Here is a 19317-nt window from a genome sequence, read left to right as displayed (position 1 = left end):
CATTCCTTTGTTTTTGTCCTTACCTTAAATTCAAATACTATCATTTCAAACATAAAAGAAGCAAAAATGAAATAGACAAATGGTTAGGTTTGTGCACTTCCCTTTGTTGCCAACACTAAACTTGTCACTTTCTATGGATGTCACTTATCAATTATGTATATAAGATCAAAGTTTAAGTGATTAATGTCTATTGGATGTGAGTAAAAGAAACTCAATGTATAGACACTGATTTTCATAAAGAATGGATGATAGTTGTATATATAGCAACGCATTAGATGTTGGATTTTACTTATTAATAAAACAATTTTTTACTTAACAATTGAACGTGTACTTAAAATTGTTGTAAGGTAGGAATTAATATCATGTGTGCTCTTATATTGTAGGTCATGTCCACTTAGAAATAGTTCATTAGTATATCAACAGCAATTCATACCTTTGTGATCATCAAAATTGTGGGCAAGGGTGGATCGTACAGTTATATCATTGAACCATCCAGCCCTAACAAACATTGGTGAAGATGAAGACCTAGAAGATGAACATTTTGGAGATGAGGGAAGCTTGTAGTGGAACGCATAGTAGCGGTTTTTAGCCACCACTATATTAAACTAATTATTTTTAAATTTAAATGTTAAAAGAGGACTAACGTTTTAAATGAAAAATTGGAAAAAGGACCAAAATGATACATTTCGAAAACATAAAAAGACTAAAACGAGACTTTTAAAACTTAATGTACAAAAACGAAACAAGTGCAAAACATAATGGATCATAAGTGACACTAAGCCTTTGATTAAGAATAGCTTACTACCAAGAAACCTTTTCCATACATCTTTGGATAAAAGAAAGGAAAAAATAATGGTAGATTTCATAAAGTGCTCATAGGAATATATTAGCCCAAAGAAAAAAATGAAGGTCATCATATTAAGGGGCATGTGGATCCTAACAACAAACGTGAAGGCCATAAGCTAGAAAAAAACTCGAGTTTAGGTGGAAATTGATTCCTATGGGGCAATATAAGGAATATACATCCTCTAAATACTACCTTATCTTAAATTTAAGTTGAAGTCTTGAACATCGAATTTTTTAAGTTGATGTCAAACACATAAAGCCCATCAAGCAATGCCTGAAGTGCAAAATATCACTTAAGGACAAGCATATCCTATACAATAGTAGCATTGGACCTAAAGTTTGGATATGGTACCCTAAAAATTAGTGATAGTTCCCAAATAAATAAATTTAACATAAGCGAAAGTATCAAATTTGAGTTTGGTTTTGAATAGTAATTGTAAAATAGTAGAAAAGTAAGAACATGCAAGAATTGGTGAGTTTTAATAGACTAAGAGACCTAGGGTCATGATTTAAGACATATATTGGTGTTCCCTTTATTCCTATTTTAGTTAAACCCCCAAATGTTCTTTAATTGCTAATCTTCCTTCTTAAAATGACATACAAAATTAGGTCATGTTTTGAAAATCATCTTTCTTCTATTTTATTCTCTAGTTGTTCATTTAGGGTCTAAATTAAAAGAAGGATTAAGTGTGGAAAATCTAATTAGCATGTGTTAATCTAATTAGAAATTTATGTTGCATGTTTATTCATATATGTACTCATAATTCAATTATTATGTAGGTAAATTAATTTAAATCAATTGATCACCAACAATTAATCAATTAACTTATGGATTGATTAGTCCCAGATAGAATCTAAAGCAACACAATAATTAAACTTGAGTAAATGAACATGGATTTTGTTCCAATAGAGGGATCATGGTTCACAGATATGTCTTACGTCACAACCCTTGCTTAAGGGGTCTAACTACCCATAGGCATTGCAAAGTTTAAAACAATACAAGAAAGCTTAAAGAACATAAGGGAAGAAAATATTTACAAGTTTTGATCCTCGTGGTTCTTCACTCTTATCCCCAATTTAATTACTCCCTGATAACTCCTTACTCACTTAGAGAAAACTAAAATTCAAAGTAAACAAAAGACAAAGATAAAAAAAAAAAATGCATGCTCCTATTTATAGGCTTGTTGGGCCTTCTGTAATGCGAAGGAATGCATGGTCGTGCTTCTATGCTTTAGAAAACTCCAATGTTAATTTCTTCAGTTAGGCACGATTGTTCAAAATGAAGCATGATCATGCTTCATTTCCAAAGAGAAGGCCTTTTATGCACAATCCATGCTTGGGGATGCATGGCTTGTAAGGCATGCACAACCATGCCTAGTGAAACATGGTCATGCTTTTTGTGCTAGAGCCATATTTTAACTCTTTTGGGTCATTTTCTTTTTTCTCGAGGCTCTACTAATCTTGTATCGAATTAGCACTTATTTAGACTAAAAACTAGTTATTAAACATGCAAATAATAGTCAAATGGTGAGAAAAACCTTGTCAAAATAATTATCAAAATATGATTCATTAATGCCTTAACACCAATTGCACTCAGTACTATCAGTTCTATAAGCCCAATAGGCAAGATACAAATAAATGTGTCCAATTAAAGAAATAAATCGAGGACTTGATTAAGAAAAAAAGGCTCACCTAGTATCTTTAGCCCATTTCCCAAGTTGACATATGGAACATGGTTGACCTTGAGGAATGATACCTAAGTAACACCATTCACAGATTGCAACCTAAGAGTAAAGCAACATCGTCATTGCGCTAAACCACCTAGTACCTTTGGCTCATGCATGTGAACCCTCAAAATGCTCCGAGGATGTTTTTCATAGGAGATGGAATAATGATTTAGGGAAAAGATGTCAAAAGGAGGCCTTTTACTGTTTGCAAGAACACAAGTATAATGATAAATGTCCCACAACATTTGGTTTTCTTTGATGAAGATTTATTCTATTCTTAGACCATAACAATCCTCCAATTATCATAGCCTTCATGGAAAACTAACACATATCAAATCCTAGTTAACCAGGGAGCTTAGCTGACATTGTGCCAAAGAACCTATTCCAGAAGTTAGAAGTCAAAAAGGAAAACTTGATCCCATATATAGAAGAACTCGTTGTCTTTATCAAGGACTAAATTTACCTTGCAGCCATTTTGAGCTTTGATAGCCCTTAAAGGTGAGGGTTCGCTCACCAAGATTATTGTCAAAGTTTGCTTCTTGGAGGGAGACTACATCATTTCCTACAATGCCATTATTGAAATGATGACAATCAATTATTTAAGGCCAATCACTTTCACCAAACACCTATGAAGTTCTATGCTAGCAATGATGAGGTCATTACCATTTGAGGAGACCAAGCCACCATTAAAAGTTGCAACTAATAATTCCTAAAGGCATCTTAAGGTTGTGTTTGGTTTAGAAGATGGAAATAGTGAGGATGAAAATAGAATTCTTTTTTAATTAAAGTAGAATGTAAAAGGTGTGGATCCCACATGGGAGCTACAAAATTTCTCTCCTATTTCTTTCCTCCCTTTCTAAACCAAACACATCCTAAATTAATCGAACCCCAATTATCAAGCTCCCACTTCGTAAGGGAAATGTTCTTACTTTCCATGACTTTCATTTGTATTTGAATATAAACTTTTCCATTCCAATTGCTTCAAACATATTGTAGTAGATATTCTTTACTAATTACATATAGCCTTGTTGTAATACTCAAGGGATGATTGATCAAATAGAGATAATTACAAACTATTGACTAAGTGGGGTTATTTTGGAACGAATTGCCAATATAGTCTTATTTTAATCACCAATCCTTTTTTTGACAATTTTTGGAGATTGGAAAAAATAACCGTTAATATTTCTAAATAATCCTTTACTAATAATTAATTTCAAAACTCTATTATGATAAATTATTTATATATACATTACTAGAAAATATGCATTGCCATCGGTTTTATCAAAACGGATATTAAAAAAAGTGCAGTGACATATTTGTAAATAAATTGAGTTCGTTAACACCAGTTTTTCAAAAATTGATGTTGTGTGTCAATGTTAATATTAATTTTTATTAAAACCAATGTTGTTTGATGCTTGTTTACATCGCTTTTTATAGAAACCGACATTGTGTTTTTTCCCAAATTAAAAAATCCAATTTGTTTCACTATCTTGATCTCGGGCTCACTTTCACCACTCTCATTTGAAACCTGGTTGTCATTGTTGCCCTTCTCACATTGCTTGCCTTCGTCATTGTCCCTTTCTCACGTTGCTCATCGTCACGATGTTTGCCTTACCCTCCATTGCCTTCCATTGGCCTAGCGATCCACCAGTGGTTGTCGTCACAACATTGTCGTCGTCGTTGCATCAGTGAGGCTGAGTCACAACCATTGCCTAAGAGTTCGTTGCTCACTTCCCGACGACTTTTAGGTACTTCCTTGTTGCCATATTTCTACTCACGACTTCCATTGTTCGCTCTACTAAGAAATTGCATGGTTCCAATTACACTAATAGGGTTTCTAACATCACACTACTGATTTTGTGACAAATGTAGTAATTTTGATTTATGTTTGATGTGCCATGTTCTTTGGGAGCATGTTTTGTGGGTCTCTCAAAACTATTTCCTTGGCCAGGAACCTCTCTTTACTTTGGGAGGATGTTTTGCTCATACTGTTATTGACCTTTCTAATAACTAGTTTTTCTGGTTTTGTTCCCTCTGAGATTTGTCTTAAATTTTCTATTATCAAACTATGACTATAGTTTTTCTTTTGCTTCTTTTAGTTTAGGGTAATGCACTATAAATCACCAATTACAGTGTGATCAATTAGACTTAAGCACAATGACGAGTAGGCTGAAAACAATTGTATTAATATGATGACCTTTTGATGTTTATTGGTGTTTTGCTTCTTATGGGAATGTGGAGGCAATGGGACATTATGATCAATTTAGAGCAAGTGATAGGGGTGGTTTGGAGTTCGTGAAGTCCGAAAACATACATAAGTTTGAAAACAATCGTAATAATATGATCAATTTAATCTCTTTGCCCTGGTAAATGGGACAATGAGCTATATTAAACTCCTTTGTTTGGTTATATTAAAAACAACTAATTTGGTCTTTTGTTTAGAGCAAGTGGCTCTCTAGACAATCTTTTATGTGAAAGTTTAGATTGGTTCTTAGTTTTAAAAATATACATACGTTGGAATCATATATTGTAGATATGGTAGTCATAGTACCATATATTTAAACTATATCTTTATATAATTATTTACACAACACTCAATTCAATAGTTCTGCATATTTGTATAATAAGGACACATTTGTTCTAGCACTAGCCAAAGAAGTGAGACATGTGGGAACTTTTCCTAAAAATCTTAAAGGTACAAGGAGAAAGAAAATAATTCAAGTGTTTAAAGTGCCACATTCAACATCACCATATTATTATTTGCATCATGTTCTGCCTGCCACATTGGAACAACATTGGGGTGGTTGAGCCATTTTTGTCCAGCATTCAGATTTTTATATGTTTAGGCATGAGACATGCATGTATTTGTTTAATGGAAATAGGTCAACCGTCACCAAGCTAAGATTCAATATATAATAGAAAACCTCCTCTCTTTTGTATTGCCATGGTTATATGCTTAATTTCATTGCATAGTAATTAACCATTTAGTTTACTTTTAAAATGATCATGAGATTAAATAATGCAACAATTCTTCCAATACGAACAAATGGATAGTTCCATAGCCTCGTTAAGGTTAGAAAATCTAAAGAAAATTTCCCATTTCACTTGGTGGAACGACCCACATAAAGTATATACATTTCTTGAGCATGAGGTTTATTTCTATTTTTTCCTAATTGTTCTTGTTATGTATAACTTAATTTGGTTTTCTTGGATTTTAATATGTTGATTTTTTATTAACTCAAAGGAAGGAGTTTTATATATCTCCGAATAACTTCTTCAAAAAAATATCTCTAAATAACTAGACCCTAAAATAAAAAATTAAAAAATAGAGAAATACAAATATTTTTTGAATTACACCATCAAATAAGCGAAAATACAATGCATATTCAAAGGTTTATGATTAGTGTATGGAACACTCATAACTCTTCATGTGTATATATATGCTTTAGAGTTATTATCGAATTACATTATTTGTCGCTTCTAACTATGAGCTTTACGCGTTCAAGAAAATCTACTCTTTAAAGTTGAATGTAAAGAATTGGTTGATTGCTCTATATATTATAAATTGTTGAATGTTTCATGACTTCACACAAGGTATATTTTTTATTCTTCTTATTCCAATATGTTGCATTTACTATCTGTTATAGGTGTAGGTGATTCTAATTTGTTGCAAGTTTTACTTGGAAGGCTATAACTTTTGGTTTGCTTTATAGCTATTCCATGAGGACTCTCTTCTTGACCCTATATGTGTGAGAGTAAAAGTAAAATATCTATTACTCTTTTCTAGGTTGGGTGTTGACCAGCTTCATGGATTGTTAAATGTAGTACTGGTTGTACTTCATTGGTGTACCTCTAGCTTAACTAGATTGTTTGATATGATTTAATTTGTAGGCTCTTTTTATTTTCTTGTTTGCATCGTCATCACCACATTCATTGATATTGTTAGTGACAATCTTTTCAGGTATGAATGTCTTTCATACACTTTTCGGGCTTTTTTTATGATTGTTTTTATAACTTGTTTATTTGATTGATGACTGTTGTTTTATATACAAGTTATGGTCATTATGAGTAAACTTTAGTTTCCCATTTAAGATTCAATACAATGATTAATATAGACAGTATGGATCAATCATTGTATTTGTAACATCCCATTTTTTTTTCATAAATAAATTTAAAAAGTTTTTTAGTAAAAATAATAAAAATAAATAAATAGAGTAAATAATGGGTCGTAAATGCCCCTAGCTATAAATAGCAACATGCTAGGTTTTTCAGACTGACTCCTTAGCCTCCTCTGCCTCTCATTTTCGTTTTACCACTTCTCTCAAAACCCTTTCTTTTTCCCGCAACTCACTAAACCTATTTCAGAAAAACGACGATCTCGGACTCATTCACCGTTAGATCGTCGTGCAATTTGAACACCAGGTTCATCACCCAATTCCAAGCATTCTCATCGTTGGGAATTACAAAATCATGTCTGAGCTTATAGGAAAACCCTTCACATTTTAGCCTTTTAATTTCCCGCAGAAACCCAAAACTGTCTCGGTAAAACTATGATCCCGGTTTCATTAACCGTTGGAGTTTTATGAAATTTTGATATGTTGTTCGAAATTCAATTGCACACACTTCCACCGTTGGGATTTACGATATAATATTTGTCGAGGAAGAAAAAGGAATCACATGAAGAGAGTACAAGTGGAGGATTCAATCTCTTCTCCGTCTCTCTGACGTTTGAGAATTCTATCGGAGCAGTCGGAGGAATAACTAAAGGAATCTCAGGGGACCGCTAGAGATACTGCTATCGCTGGCTGAAGACACGTGAGTCCGCTCAGAGGTAAGGGATGAGTTATTCACAATTGGGGATTAGTGAGAACATGTGTAGAGATCCTTAGAGATATCAATTGGAATGAGTTTTGAGGTGTTTTTGCAATTTTCATTTTATCCTTATAATTATTACAGTGAATTATATATGTTTGACAGACCAATTGTTGTGAAATTGATATGCTATTGTGTTGAGCGTGAACCCTATAAATCGAGCATTTTTCTAATTAATATGAATTGATGAAATAAAGTAAGGAAAAATTTAGAGAAAGATATTGATTTTGTATTTTCTCTTTATCATGCTTTTTTCTAGGTTTTTATATATAATTTAAAAAATTAATATCATAATTGAAATTGACCAAAGTGTTCATATAATTATTTAGAATTTGTGCATTAAAAGCTTACTTTGATATTTGTGATTCAATATGATGTATGCTAGCTTATATATATAGAGGTAGTTATTTATATTAATAATTTATGTAAATAATATTGTAGAGTGTTATAGTATGATTCCAAAAATTATTAAGTGTTGGAGTTTGAGAATATTATGGTTAAATTTGATGAACATGTGTGTGTTGTACCTTATGAATATCATTAGGAATGCTATGAGATGGTTGATGTGATGTTAAAGTGTGGACATGATATTCGATTGTGAATAAGTGGATGTGTTTAATACTTGATGTTACATTAATTATATTGTGAGCTATGGATTATACAATAACCCGACCAGTGTTTATGCGCAGTGTTAAAGAGAAAGTGTAGGTTCCTAGTTAGGAACCAATGTTAAATTGTAGCGCAATTGTGTTGAACATGTTTGAAACATGAGTGTGAGGTCGTGATATTGTATAATTCATGAGCAGTGTTTATAAATGAAATATGTGATGAATTATGGAATAATATGTTGCCTTGAGATTATAATATTGTTATTGAGATTGAGTAAAAGTGTAAAGTAGAACATGTGTTGAATTGTGAGATACGTGAAAATATGTGATGGTGGATTGTAACATTATGAGATGTGAAATTGTGAATGAGTTTTGGTTGTAAATAAGTGTGTGATTAACTCTTGATGTGACATTATTTGTATTGTAAGCTGTGAATTGTACAATAACCCGACCAGTGTTATCTTGAGAAAAGTGTAAATGCACAGTGTTAAAGAGAAAGTGTAGGTTTCCTATTTAGGAACCAGTGTTAAAGAGAAAGTGTAGGTTTCCTATTTAGGAACCAGTGTTAAATTATAGCGCAATATGTTGTACGTGTTTAACACACGAGTGTGAGGTCATGGGTATTGTATAATTCACGAGCAATGTCTGTGTGCTAAAATGATTTTAGGGGTTGGACCTGAATCAGGAGGGAGAGGCCCTGACAGACTCTTCGGAGTGTAGGCCTTGGGGGTCACCGGGTTTGAGTGCTCCTTTAAGCTTATGTTGATCCCATATGGTTGGAGCATTCTTGCAAAACATCGTGACCCTGACTGGTCTCCCTATGATCTTACTTAGTGAGAGTGACCTGACAAACCCATTATGTGGTGTGTCTTGTTATGTACTCCTAAGCGCCCCAGGGTGGTTTTTCACTGACATGGTACCACATTGCATATAGGCTTGAGTCTTAGCATAACTGTCTCATGCGCTTGCTAATTGTTTATTATGAAATTGATGTATTATTATGTCTTGATCAGAGCTTGTAATTCTTGTGTAATGTGATTGATGATTGAAAAGTGAACTTTGAATGACAAAGTGGTGGAATTACGTGAATTACGTGTAACTAAGTTTTATTTGGTTTATATGATATGTATATCTAGTTGTCTTGTTTCTCTATTAGTTAGGAATGTGATAACTTACTCCCCGTGTGTTGTTTGTGTTTGGATCCTGTGATGATCTTGAACTTTGTGTTCGGGGGAGCAGATGACTGGGTGAATTGCTTTAAGGAACCATGTGCTGAAGGACGTCGGGACACAACGCTCTGATAGGATGTGACATTGGGGTATAGTGTTTTATAGACGACCTTGTTTAAGCCGAAGTGAATTTATTATTTATTTAGAAAAGTTTTATGATGATGTTTGAAAGGTGAATGTGAGCCTGCTACCCTCTTGAAAGGCTTGTATTTAAATATGTTTTAAAAACTTGAATTAAGTTTAATTTTTTTTAATTATTTCTTTTATTATTAGTACATATATGTGTGGGGTAGAGGGTGTCACGGTATTAAATCTTGAATTTTTTGTTTGGATAGTTTGAGAAAAGTAATTTTTTTATACTAGATTCATATGTATAGGTTAAGTCTCTTTTCTTAAATTTAATAAAATTTCAGTATAGTGCATTTCCCTTTGTTCTTCGGGTGCATACTTGATTGTGGTGGAATTGATGTCACTGCTTTCATGTCATGTACTTGGAGATCAATGTAAAATGCTGCCGAAATTTCATCAAATCTAAGAAAAGATACTTAACCTATGCATATAAATCAAGTATAAAAAAATGTCTTCCTAAATGGGATAAGGTCATGTCTTTAACGAAAAAAGTGAGATCTTCATGCATGGAATAACTACAGAAGAGGAAAAATGGATTGAAGTTGGATGAATGCAAGTCGCATGAACCCTGTGTATGAGAATGAGGTTGAACAATTCTTGAAATTTTCCTTGGAAAGAACTTGATGAGGATGGAAAATATTTGTGTCCTTGTATTAAATGTTTGAATGGGAGATGACAAGTAGTAGACGAGATACATGAATATTCGAGATTAAGAAGAATTATACAACATAGATATGACATGGTGAATTCACATACATGCAAAAGGGGTCCCAAACTGAGCAGGTTGATGTAGAAATGAGAGATTGATTAGAGGACATGATTAGTGATCTTGGACAAGAGTTTTTTTAGCAAGCACATGTCCCTTTGTATGATACATTGGAAAGTGATTTGAAGAATTCTTTATATCCGTGGTGCAAGCAGTCATTGATACTGTTATGAGTGGTGTTAAGTTTAGTTAATGTGAAGGCCAAATATGGGTGGAGCGATCAAAGTTTCACATCATCGCTTAAGGTAGTGTAGGGTATGCTTTTAGAAGAAAAAAGTTACTATGAGACGAAGAAGATACTATGTCCGATGGGTATGGAGTATCAAAAAATTTATGCATCCCCTAATGATGGAATACTGTACAGAAATGAGTTTGAAGAAATGTATAAATACCCCAAGTGTGGGGTATCACAGTACAAAGTGAAGGATGACGAGTGTAGAAGTGATGAAAACACAAAGAAAGGCCCCCAACAAAGGTGTTATGGTATCTTACTATTATTCTAAGGTTTAAGCAAATGTTTGTTAATGGATATGACGCAAAAGACCTTACATGGAATGTAAATGGGAGAAACTGTGATGAAATGCTCTGCCATCCAGTTGATTCTTCCCAATGGAAGAAAATTAACTGTTTGTATCTAGATTTCAGAAAAAAGGGAAGAAATCTTAGGCTTGGACTTACCACTGGTGGAATGAATCCCTTTGGAAATTCATGCACTGACCATAGTTTATGGGCTATTTTGCTAGTAATTTACAATTTGTCTCCTTGGTTGTGCTTGAAGCGAAAATACATGATGTTATCTATGATGATTTTGGGGCCAAGATAGCCAGAAAATGACATTGATGTTTATCTAAGTCCCTTGATTGAAAAACTTGAGAAAGTTGTGGGAGAAAAGGGTTGATGTGTTTCATGGGAATCAAAATAAGACCTTCAAGTTACTTGCAATGATATTTTGTACCATTAATGACTTTCCAGCATATGAGAATTTGAGTGGATATAGTGTTAAGGGGAATTATGCATGCCCTATCTGTTGACCTTCAAGTTGTTGTTAATCACTAACTATTACATGTTATTGTGTAATGAAACACAAATTTGATATTTCAGAAGCGTCCAACAAAAAGACAAAGAAGAAAATCTTTCAGTTTGTAGGAGACCAATGGAGGCAATTTAGGTCAAATTTGACCTCCAAATGGGCTCTTGTAGAAGGCAAAGACAATGAAGATGAGACTGTGTGTGACAAGTACGATATTAACAAAGACAAGTGAAACCAATTTTGTCAAACCTGTAAAGACACTTCATGGGAGGTTAGTTGCGGTTGTTGTTTTTGAAATTGACATTTGTAATTTATTTAATCATTTTGTTGACATTGTGTCTAATTGTTACAGGATATTAGAAAGAAGGCATAAACCATCCAAAAACAAACCATTGCCCCTCATGTATTGTCTTGTGGGGGTTATGAATTTCTTGAAGAGAAGTTAATGAAGGAAAAATGAAAGAAATGATTGGAGCAAGTAGCCCAATCTAGGAGTAGTGAAGAATTTGTTGATCCTCCCATCTCGCATTAGACGACATGTGAAGTGGAAGCTAACTTGCACAAAAAATCGAGCTAGATGACATCTGAGGCGGCACGCCAAATTGATGATAAGATTGTAAGTTAATTTTGAGTTTTAAATGTAACTATATATAATAACAACAATAGTGTGTAAATATAATCTCTTTTGTTGGTTGCAGGATTCCCTGAAAGAGCAGTCCGCATAGGGTAACTTTTTAGCCCATGGACATTAGGATGTATTGACTACTGGCATTAGGCGACCAAAGCACCCTGCCTGTGTCCATGCTGCTGGAGTCAGTGTCACCATTAGACAATAATTTGGACCACTTTCACATTGCTCCCACACATCTATATCGATAGGCCTAGAAGAGCTGAATCGACTAAAACAAAATCGTAAATAGGAGTTGACAAAAAATATTAGAGGCGAGTTGGAATAATCGATCACCAAAAAAGTGACGAAACAACTAATGTTGTCATTCAACCAAATGCAATCCCAACAACCACATTTACTTGAGCCATATGTAGCTCTTTCCAGTTTCCATGTGAGCACAAAGGGAAGTTGTGTTAATATTAATGTTGATCTCTTGGGACAAGACCTTGACACTGATATCTCAAATAGGCATGTGTTGTATGTTGATGACATTCCTCTTTGCCTAGTTTCCCTTGGGAGAGTTTATGAGGGATCGTCAATTGTACACCACGTGTGTTTGGCCAATGGTATGGTGAAGGTGGGTGTTGAAGAACTTCGAGATGCTAATTCTTGTGTCCCTATACCCACTAAAGTGGTTCAATTAGTGAGACAGGCTTTGAACACCTTCTTTGCATGGGCGAAACATCTTGTAAAGCCTTTTTCAGAAAAAAGTATTTCCTTTTTTATGTGTTTATTATTATATAAAAATGATTTGACCAAAATAAAGTATTGACTATCATTAACTTATGTTTATTAATTGAGTAGGATAAAGAGGTACCAAAGAAACTGAAGAAGCCTGTTGATAAGCTAGAACCTGATGATAATCCCATATACTAAATGACTTTGATGATCCCACAACTTTTCCTCAAGCCTATGCAGGTGTCGTGGGATGCAAATATGTTTGGGGTGTACAATGATAATTTTCATTTTACATAAAACATGAAGATCTTGGGGAAATAGCAGATGGTGATCAATGTTTGAACATCATTGTTATACAATTGTGGATTATGCAAGTACATTTTAATTATAGTCTATTACCTAATTGATTGTATTAAATTGATTAATAATTTACATTATTTAAACAAAAATAGGTGTATGAATGAGTTAAGCATGTGATCGGGGAATGATTTTGTGTGTGGATTCTTTGAGCCACAATCTATACAAAAATAAGGGAAATCGCAATTTGAATGTGAGGATTATATTAAAAGATGGATGCAGAATTTACAGAGAGATGTCTACCTAGGCGCCTTCTTGAATGAGTAAGTAAAACTTAACAAATACATTTAAATAATGTATGCATTATAATAACTTAAAATTCTCCAATGCAACGGACATTGGTAACTAATGGTTATATGACCTAAGGACAATGTTTTCACCTGTTTTTGTTCTTTGCACAATAAATCCGACAGCTACTTCAAAGGAATAATTAACAAATCCGTTATAATTTGTAACATACTTACTTTATCCTTGGTATTATACATAAATATTTTAGTCGTACAATATGTATATTTTTCTTAACCCGTGCTTTGAAGGGATTCAATGATAAACACAAAAGTAAATCCAAGGTAAATGCTAAATGTATTTTAGTTAAAGTAAGTAATTTAAACAATGTTTGATCTCTTCAAAATAAAATTTTATTAGTTTTTACACTAATTATGGGATTGAATTTCTTATTGAATTTAGTGTAATAAGCAAAGAGGAAGCACTGAGTGTGACTATTACGTCATGCATTGAATGTCAACCATAGTCCTAAGAGGTTTCAAGGATAATTGAGAAATGGTAATTGTTTACATCATAACAGATTTCATTTATTATAGTTGTGAATGTATGAATACAAGTTTTTGATGATGCCAAAGTATAATCAAACAAGATTGCTTCAAGAAATATCCAAGGTTAAGCAAACAAAGATTGTTTCATGATTAAATCAAGACCAAGAAAACAAAGATTAAGAAGAAAGCTAAGTCTTAGTCTATCTTTGTTAAAACTCTTAGCGATTGCAAAGGTTTGGCCGCACAACATAGTTTTTACATTGATTATAAAAAGGTTTTAGAATATTTTTAACATTTTATAAAAAAAGACATTTTTTTTTCATTAGTAATCCATTATCAAGCATTGTAATCGATTACCATAAGTAAAATTATTTTAAAAAGCTTTTTCAGAAAGCTTGAAATTTGAAAATTTCATAAAAGCTTTTTGAAAAGACACATCTCTTCAAACCATTTTAAAAAGGCACGATGGGCCTATATATATATGTCTGACTTCAAAAAAAGAGAGAGAGATTTTAAAAAGAGAACTTAATTGTCAAATGCTCTCTCAACAACTATTGGCCAAACACTTGAAAATCTATTGAGAATTCTTCTAGGATCTTCAATTTGTATCATCTACTCTAAAGGAGAGGAATCTTTCTGTTCATCTCTTAAACTCAGTTGTAATTAAGAGACTAATTGTCTCTTGGATTGTGAGAATCTTGAGTACAAGGGTTAGGGATCCTAAGGTGTGTTCAAAGTCTGTAAAGGATTTACAGAGATAGAGGAAAATCTCAAGTGGGTTGCTTGAGGACTGGACGTAGGCACGGGAAGTGGTCGAACCGGTATAAATTGAGTTTGCATTTCTCTCTTCTATTATCTCATTTATTTTAATGCAATCAATTTTGTCTTGCACGTTTAAAGAACATCGATTAAATTGATTATTGCTTGTTCTTATGCATTCCGAGCCTATCATTTAAAAGGAGGTTAAAGTTTGTTAGTGGGAAAATTTAAAAACTTAATTCACCCCCCTCTTAAGTTATTGAGGCCACTTATCCAAGTGGTATCAGAGCAGGATTCTTGTTTAAAGTTTAAAAATTTCAAGAATAATTATGACATCATCTAACTTTCCATTTCTTGAGGGAAATTCTATTAATAGGTCTCTTATGTTCTATAGTGAGGGTTATCACTATTGGAAAATCCGAATGAAGATCTTTATAGAAGTCATAGATTTAAATATATAGGAAGCCATTGAAATTGGTCCCTTCACTCCTACAATGGTATTGGGAAATGCAACTATAGAAAAACCTAGAGAACACTAGGATGAAGATGAAAGAAGAAGGGTTCAATATAATTTAAAGGCCAAAAATATAATTACTTATGCATTAGGCATGGATGAATATTTTAGAGTTTCAAATTGTAAAAATGCAAAAGAAATGTGGGATACACTACAAGTAACCCATGAAGGCACAACTGATGTCAAGAGATATAGAATAAACACTCTCGCACATGAATATGAACTATTTAGAATGAATCAAAATGAAATCGTACAAGACATGCAAAAGAGATTTACACATATAGTTAATCATCTTGCATCATTAGGAAAAATATTTCCTAATGAAGATCTCATTAACAAAGTGTTGAGATGTTTAAGCAGGCAATGACAACCAAAGGTAACTGCAATTGCAGAATCGAGAGATCTTGCTAACATGACTCTTGCAACTCTTTTTGGAAACTTCGGGAACACAAAATGGAACTTACGAGACTGAACCAACATGAATAAAATGACAAGAAAAAGAAAGGAATTGCACTTAAAGCCTCATCTTCTATTCAAGAAGAAAGTGACAAAGAGGACTTGAATGAAATAGAAGAGGATGATGATTTCAGACTTTTTGTGAAGAGATTCAATAAATTTCTTAGAAACAAAGGAAATAAAAGGAGATCAAACTTCAATTCAAAGAATACAGGAGAAGATTCCTTCTTAGTTCCAAAATGCTATAAATGCGATCAACCTGGGCACTTGAGATTTGATTGTCCTATCTTTAAAAGAAGAATGGAAAAATTCGACAAGAAAAATTTCAAAGATAAGAAAGAAAAGAAAGCATACATCACTTGGGAAGATAATGACATGGATTCATCAAGTGATTCAAAAAATGAAATCATAAATCTGGGCCTCATGGCCAAAGACTATGAAAGCGGAGAAGAGGTAATGTCTTCTAACTATGACTTATCTATTTCTTTTGATGAACTCCAAGATGCATTCAATGACTTGCATAAAAAATATGTCAAACTTGCCAAATTAGTTTCATATTCTAAGAAAACTATTTCAAGTTTAGAAAATAAAATTTTGAAATTAAATGTAGAGTTAGAAAATCTTAAATCTGAAGTTAAAATTTTAAAATCAGTAGATAAAAACCAATCTTCTACAAAATGCTTAATACAAGAAAACAATAAAGCATCTCATTCATGTGAATGTTGTGATAAATTCAAAGAAGAAATTGTAGATTTAAAAATTGATCTTACCAAATTTAATCTTGGTAAAAATAATTTAGATGTTATATTAAGCAAACAAAGATGTGTTTTTGATAAGGATGGATTAGGATATAATCTTGAAAATTAACAAAAGATGTATAAAAATTTCTTTGCCTCCCCTCAACAAGACTAGTTCTCCCTTCTCAACATGCTTTTACTGTGGTAAGAAAGGTCATAGTGCATCAACATGTTATATTAGAAAGAATGATAGTAGCATAGGAAAAATGGTATGGGTTCCAAAAGGATCTTTAGTCAAAACCAACATTCAAGGACCCAAGAAAATTTGGGTACCAAAATCAAAATATGATTATATGAATGATGGACTCCTTGAAGCAAAGTTGATACATTCATAGAAGTTGCTCCAAACACATGGCGGGAGATGCATCAAAGTTTATTCATATTTCTCCCAAAAATAGTGAACATGTGACCTATAGAGACAATAGCAAAGGTAAAATTGATGAAGTTGAAAAAATAGGTACGAATCCCTCTACCTCCATAAAAAATGTTTTACTTATTGATGGTCTTAAGCATAGTTTATTAAGTATTTATCAATTATGTGATAAAGGCCGTTTGGTATCATGTGATTCTCATATTTGCTTTTGATGAGACTAAATCTATTAGGCCAAGAAATGATACTTTGAATGATATGACATGCTCTACTCTCTTAATTCATTATAACTTGTGAATGTTTTTCTTCTCTTTGCTCATAATTTGTTTTTGATATTGATAAAGGGGGAGAGATAGATAAAATATAAGATAGTAAGGGGAATTGTCTATTTTATTGAGACAATGGTTGTCATCATCAAAAAAGGGGAGAATATGAATCATGCAGGTTTTGATGATGCCAAAAGAATTTACTTGATAATGGTTGTCATCATCAAAAAGGGGGAGAATGTGAATCGTGCAGGTTTTGATGATGCCAAAAAGAATTTACTTGATAATGATTGTCATCATCAAAAAGGGGAAGAATGTGAATGCATGAATACAAGTTTTTGATGATGCCAAAGTATAATCAAACAAGATTGCTTCAAGAAATATTCAAGGTTAAGCAAACATATATTGCTTCAAGATTAAATCAAGACCAAGAAAACAAAGATCAAGAAGAAAGCTAAGTCTTAGTCTATCTTTGTTAAAACTTTTAGTGATTGCAAAGGTTTGGCCTTACAACATAGTTTTTAAATTGATTATAAAAATGTTTTAGAATATTTTTAACATTTTCTGAAGAAGACATTTTTTCACTGGTAATCGATTACCAAGCATTGTAATCAATTACCAGAAGTAAAATTATTTTAAAAAGCTTTTTCAGAAAATTTTGAAATTTGAAATTTGAAATTTACAGAAAATATTTTTGAAAAGACACATCTCTTCAAACCATTTTGAAAAGGCACGATGGGCCTATATATACGTGTCTGACTTAAAAAAAAGAAAATTTAAAAAGAGAACTTAATTGTCAAATGCTCTCTCAACAACTATTGGTCAAACACTTGCAAATCTAATAAGAATTATTTTAGGATCTTCAATTTGTATCATCTACTCTAAAGGAGAGGAATATTTCTGTTCATCTCTTAAACTCAGTTGTAATCAAGAGACTGGTTGTCTCTTAGATTGTGAGAATCTTGAGCACAAGGGTGAGGGATCCCAAGGTGCGTTCAAAGTTTGTAAAGGGTTTATAGAGATAGTGGAAAATCTCAAGTGGGTTGCTTGAGGACTGGATGTAAGCACGAGAAGTGGTCAAAACAGTATAAATTGAGTTTGCATTTCTGTCTTCCCTTATCTCATTTATTTTATTGCAATCAATTTTGTTTTGCACGTTTAAAGAATATCGATTAAATTGATTATTGCATGTTCTTCTGCATTCCGAGTCTATCATTTAAAAGGAAGTTAAAGTTTGTTAGTGGAAAAATTTTAAAACTTAATTCACCCCCTCTTAAGTTACTGAGGTCACTTGTCCAACAGTAGTTGTTATTATTTAGACTGATTAAGTTATGTTTTATTATATGATACAAAATTTTACTAATAAAAGAGCATTGGAACTAGACATAATAAAGACAATTTACATTGAGTGAAAAAAAATTTTACTAATTAGAAATGAAGCATTGAGTGTATAAGAAATTTTAGAATTGTTAGACTTATGTTTAGCATAATTTATAGATGATATTTATGTATTGAGATCATTGTTTGATGTAGTTTGGTATACTTGTTTCATGTACTTTTTAAACTTATGTTTAGTATATTTTATGTTTGCACTTTCAATTTTTCTTTATTTGATAATAATTTGAATATATATATATACACCATTAATACTATCTAGACTGGTTCTGATTTTTTTTTTTTGAATCAAGGGACTTATATTAATTCAAAAAACCAATATTACAAGGCGATCAAATGATCCTGCCATCAACAAGGACAAAAAGAGGAAAAAACTCAAAACATCATGAAATGAGCTATGTGAGATTTTAGTTTATTGTTATACCACCCTCTATAAACTATATTATCTATAATATAATCAACTATGTTCGTATTATCTACAGTTTCTTCAAAAATCTTAGCATTGCGGTATTTCCAGATGCCATAGACAGTTTCAGTCACCGCCAGCTTCAGAATAGAGGCCTTATGCCCCTTTCCTTTACCGTGCCTAATAATCCATTTTAGCTCTTCATTTCATTCCTGAGGATGATGCTTTACCTGAATCCACTCAAGGACTTGTTTCCACACATCACCAAGGACACTACATCCAAAGAAAAGGTGATCATGGGATTCTGGTCCCTCACAGAAGCAACAAATCTTATCACCTAGCATTCCAAATCTTTGCAAATGATCTTTTGTGGGTAGCCTATCGTGGCAGGCTTGCCATAGAGTAATCAAAGCGCGAGGTTTAGCAGGGTTACCACAAAAAAGTCTATTCCACACAACCTCATTCGAGCCTTTACATCGCATCTTCAGATACAGTGTCTTCATATTGAATTTTCCCCTATCCTTCTGGCCCAAATCACTCTGCATATTATTAATATGAACTCTTTGATTGAGAATGGATCTCATAATCCAAGATTGAGTTGTCTTTTGCGGAATCTCCATTATACTTTGATTTTTTAAATAGTAGGTATGTACCCACTTTACCCACAAA

This window comes from Glycine soja, chromosome 1 (assembly GCF_004193775.1).
Source record: "Glycine soja cultivar W05 chromosome 1, ASM419377v2, whole genome shotgun sequence".
Classification (NCBI taxonomy): domain Eukaryota; kingdom Viridiplantae; phylum Streptophyta; class Magnoliopsida; order Fabales; family Fabaceae; genus Glycine; species Glycine soja.
This window is presented reverse-complemented; position numbering follows the sequence as displayed.